This window comes from Vanessa atalanta, unplaced genomic scaffold, assembly GCF_905147765.1.
Source record: "Vanessa atalanta unplaced genomic scaffold, ilVanAtal1.2, whole genome shotgun sequence".
NCBI lineage: Eukaryota > Metazoa > Arthropoda > Insecta > Lepidoptera > Nymphalidae > Vanessa > Vanessa atalanta.
In genome coordinates this window covers 25,001-30,377 of record NW_025920009.1, presented here as the reverse complement: position 1 = coordinate 30,377, position 5,377 = coordinate 25,001, and the positions used below count along the sequence as shown (strand labels likewise).

General features: G+C 40.7%; 2 non-coding genes across 2 annotated transcripts; both read left to right on the top strand.

Moving 5' to 3' along the window:
* Positions 1-2,330: 2,330 nt before the first annotated feature.
* On the top strand, positions 2,331-4,231 carry LOC125076677. The gene has a single exon (XR_007120602.1). It is a non-coding gene; the product is annotated as a small subunit ribosomal RNA (ribosomal RNA).
* Positions 4,232-4,688: 457 nt separating this feature from the next.
* LOC125076675 lies at positions 4,689-4,845 on the top strand. The gene has a single exon (XR_007120600.1). It is a non-coding gene; the product is annotated as a 5.8S ribosomal RNA (ribosomal RNA).
* Positions 4,846-5,377: the final 532 nt, after the last annotated feature.

Genomic DNA, 5,377 nt, shown 5'->3' with positions numbered 1-5,377 from the left:
TTTAATATAATATTTGTGTATTTTATTTATTATAATAATACACAGATATATAATTACGAGAAGATTTGTATTTTTCTACGAGAGGCGGAGGAGTGTTAGTGAGTTAGCGTTCGACAAGAGATAGTCATGTATGTTTGTTGGTTGGTTGTATATATATATAGATCAGAAATCTATTCTATAATATTACACGAATATTATATTTTTATGATTTTTTCGATAAATATATATAACTCGAACTCGTAGAGTTCGAGGAGGAGGACGCGGATGAGATATCTTCTCGATAGACTTCACTCTTCAATACACGAACGTTCCACGTTTTCGTCGAACACTCTGAAATCGTTAGAGTCCCGTTCGTTGCGATTAGTTCGTGTATCGATGGTGTCTGTGCGTGCTGTGTCTCTCGCGTGTTCGTAATTCGCGTCATTTTCATTATTATATTATTACGTAAGTCTTCTTATACGTTTAATATCAATAATTAACATATATAATTTTCGATACATTAACATTAACATTAACATTAACATTAACATTATATGAGCTCTATCTCGACTCTCCTTTCGATACACGAACGTTCGACGTTTCATCGAGCACTTCGTTCGAGAAAACGTTCGTAGAGTAGGAGTAGAGCTCGTTGCGTCGTTAGATTATTTTTTAATTTTTTTATAGAGATTCAATACATTTATGTCAGGATATTTTTTTAAAGATAATTTATATTTATTTATTACTTCATTATACATATTTTAAGGTATCAAGACTGATATGAAACTTAAAATTATATTATAACATTATTTACGCATTCGTAAATCGCGTCATGTTCTTTATTATTATTATTATTATATTTATTCGTCATCGTCATAATTATTATTTTTAATTATAAAATATAAAAATTTTAATTATAAAATTTTTTTTTTTTCGATAAACGAATACCGGTGAAATTTAAATAAACGAAGATACAACTTTCTTTGTTGTTGTTGTTGTTGTTGTTTTTTTTTTCTTTTTTTTTTATTGTTGTTGTTGTTGTTGTTGTTGTTGTTGTCGTTGTTGTTGCATTGACGTTGCATAATATCATATAATCATATACTATCTATAAAAATATAGAACAAAATAATCGAAGTTTTGGAGATTTTGGAGGGTTTGGGGGTGTCAGTTGGGGGGGAGGGGGTTGGGGGAGGGGGAGGGGGGGGGCGGATAGGGCTGCGTGTTCTGGGGTTCGTCGTCTTATGATATCAGATCGAATATGAGAAACATAATAAAATAATAATAATAATAAAAAAAAAAATACATTCCGTTCGAACGAGCCGAATGTCATACTCATCGTCAGGCATATATATGGAGTAGTGACGGTTCGAACGTCGAACATTCAAAAATTGATGTTAGACGCGAAGTGACCGGATCAGTACTCTTGTATAACGAAAAAAATGTTATTATCGTTTTCATTTGTCGTCTTTGTTTGCGTGTCTTCTGGCGTGTCTCTCGATTCGTCGTATCGCGTTATATTATACTTTACGTAGTGTAACAACAAGTATGTACGTACGATTCGTCTCGACCGCTGGGGGATATTCACTGACACACGTGAAAATGATAAAAAGATTCTTATTCGTTCTGTAAAACTGTGCCGACCGACGGACGCACGTAGATCTCTCTGCCTCATGCGCTCTTCCTCCTTATCGTCGTCGTCGTCGCTCTCGCTACAATCTATCCTCATGGAATAAATGTTGATTCATTGTAGTCGATCTGCGACGTCGCGACGATATGAGAAAACGTTAGAGACGGAGTTCTTAAAAGATTCAGTGTATTCGTATAGTGTGTATAATTTTTATATTATATATGAACGGTCGTTTCTAAAATTCTTTTTGTTAATTTTTACATTATCATGTACAAAAAATACACAACCCGAGTATCGGTACGATCACTCAAACACCGGGCGTCGATCCAATGTTTTACGATAATAATCGTTGAACAATACATACGTACACGTCGTGTGCGAAGTGTTATTTTGAAAAAAAAACTCGATCTCGTTTAGAACGTTCGAATTCGTGACCGTTATGTGTCATTATGTGAAGACGCCTCCGCCGCCGCCGCCGCCGCTGTCGTCGCGTTATATATTATAGCGCACGCGCGCGCGCGTGCTTAAAGCGCGTTTGTGTCTCATATAAATTTTATAAGAGTCAACCGTTAAAATCTATCGCGTCTAACGCGATCGACGATACGGTGAGCCGCTCGTTTCATACTGTGCGTATATTGTACATGCATGCATAAGTTTGTGTGTATTTTATATGCGAATATGAAACGAGAAGAGTAATTGACGACTTCAACAAGTCTCGGTTAGCTCCCTGGTTGATCCTGCCAGTAGTTATATGCTTGTCTCAAAGATTAAGCCATGCATGTCTCAGTGCAAGCCGTATTAAGGCGATACCGCGAATGGCTCAATATATCAGTTTTGGTTCCTTAGATCTTACTCAGTTACTTGGATAACTGTGGTAATTCTAGAGCTAATACATGCAATCAGAACTCTGACCAGTGATGGGATGAGTGCTTTTATTAGATCAAAACCAATCGACGGAGGGCGTCTCGTCCGAAGTCGTTAATTTTGATGAATCTGGATAACTTTTGCCGATCGCATGGTCCAGTACCGGCGACGCATCTTTCAAATGTCTGCCTTATCAACTTTCGATGGTAGTTTCTGCGACTACCATGGTTGTCACGGGTAACGGGGAATCAGGGTTCGATTCCGGAGAGGGAGCCTGAGAAACGGCTACCACATCCAAGGAAGGCAGCAGGCGCGAAAATTACCCACTCCCGGCACGGGGAGGTAGTGACGAAAAATAACGATACGGACTCTTTCGAGGCCTCGTAATCGGAATGAGTACACTTTAAATATTTTAACGAGGAACAATTGGAGGGCAAGTCTGGTGCCAGCAGCCGCGGTAATTCCAGCTCCAATAGCGTATACTAAAATTGTTGCGGTTAAAAAGCTCGTAGTTGCATTTGTGCGCCGCGCTGTCGGTGCACCGCATCCGCGGTGATACTGACACGTCTGCGGAGCATATCGTCGGTGAGCCGGCGGTAAAACGCCGGTTCAATATCAAAATCCTATCGCGGTGCTCTTCAGTGAGTGTCGAGATGGGCCGACAATTTTACTTTGAACAAATTAGAGTGCTCAAAGCGGGCTCAAAATGCCGCTTGAATATTTCGTGCATGGAATAATAGAATATGATCTCGGTTCTATTTGTTGGTTTTCAGAACTCCGAGGTAATGATTAATAGGGATAACTGGGGGCATTCGTATTGCGACGTTAGAGGTGAAATTCTTGGATCGTCGCAAGACGAACATCAGCGAAAGCATTTGCCAAAGGTGTTTTCATCAATCAAGAACGAAAGTTAGAGGTTCGAAGGCGATTAGATACCGCCCTAGTTCTAACCGTAAATATGTCATCTAGCGATCCGCCGACGTTACTACAATGGCTCGGCGGGCAGCTTCCGGGAAACCAAAGATTTTGGACTCCGGGGGGAGTATGGTTGCAAAGCTGAAACTTAAAGGAATTGACGGAAGGGCACCACCAGGAGTGGAGCCTGCGGCTTAATTTGACTCAACACGGGAAATCTCACCAGGCCCGGACACCGGAAGGATTGACAGATTAATAGCTCTTTCTTGATTCGGTGGGTGGTGGTGCATGGCCGTTCTTAGTTGGTGGAGCGATTTGTCTGGTTAATTCCGGTAACGAACGAGACTCTAGCCTGCTAAATAGGCGTCGTCATTTAGGTGTGCTCGATTTCGGTCGAGCAACTCACTGGCGGCGTATTAAAATTCTTCTTAGAGGGACCGGCGGCTTCGAGCCGCACGAGATTGAGCAATAACAGGTCTGTGATGCCCTTAGATGTCCTGGGCCGCACGCGCGCTACACTGAAGGAATCAGCATGTTCTCCCTGGCCTAGAGGCCCGGGCAACCCGTTGAAACTCCTTCGTGCTGGGGATTGGGGTTTGCAATTATCCCCCATAAACGAGGAATTCCTAGTAAGCGCGAGTCATAAGCTCGCGTTGATTACGTCCCTGCCCTTTGTACACACCGCCCGTCGCTACTACCGATTGAATGATTTAGTGAGGTCTTCGGACCGACACGCGGTGGCTTCACGGCCGTCGGCGTTGCTGGGAAGTTGACCAAACTTGATCATTTAGAGGAAGTAAAAGTCGTAACAAGGTTTCCGTAGGGGAACCTGCGGAAGGATCATTAACGTAAATTATCAATCTCGAAAGAGTGCGATAATGAACGATAATAAAATTGTAAAACACAAATATCGACGTTCGGAATGTGTCGTTTCGATGCGAGGACGCGATTCTCACTCTCTCTCTCTCACACAGCAGTGTGTCCGAGTCAGAGTCCAGAGTCGTGTAACGCGTCCTATTCTGATATTTTTCGATGTCGATTTCGAGGAAAGTACGATGTGTTAACGCACATCGTCATCTTCAAATAAAATGTATATTTCTTTTTTTTTTTTTTGTACTTTTTTTTTTTTTTAACTTTTTTTTTTTTTTTTTTTAATTTTTTGAATTTTTCTCTGTATACTAAAAATAAGAGAAAAAAACGAAAAAAAAAAAAAAAATAAAAAAAAAATAAACTCATATCACTGGCGTATAGAATCGTTCGAGTGATCGTAGAAATTATAAAAATAAAACAAATTAAAAACCATTACCCTGGACGGTGGATCACTTGGCTCGCGGGTCGATGAAGAACGCAGTTAACTGCGCGTCATAGTGTGAACTGCAGGACACATTTGAACATCGACATTTCGAACGCACATTGCGGTCCGTGGAGAAACATCCAGGACCACTCCTGTCTGAGGGCCGGCTGTATAAAAATATAAACCACACTGTTCAATGTTTAATGTCGTAATGTCTATTATTTCGTAACCGACTCAATAGACTGACTGACGTTTCTCGAACATATGACGGTATCCGCGTTCGATGTGTTATATTACGTGTTTAAATATACTTAATATAAATCTCGTTCTCGGTCCGTTCAAATATAACAAATACGATGTGTATGTATGTTTACGTTTACATGCGTGTGTGTGTATATATTATTTATATTTTTATATACGCGTTCGTGTGTACGTTTACGTCACGGAGTTTCGTTATGCGACGTCAGAGAGACTGAGAGCGTCGCTCGTCGCCAGACGAGGAGCGCCCATCTCCGACCTTTCGATCGTTTCATTGAGTTGTTCTCGATCAAAGAGGGTAATCGGAGTTTAGGTGATCTCTTCGTCTCGTGATTATCGAGTACGTGCGTTTCTTTTGTTCATACTCTAATGTCAAAATTTCGAATACAAAAGCTCCGCGATCGTTACGACGTATACGAGACGAACGTGTTTATATGATG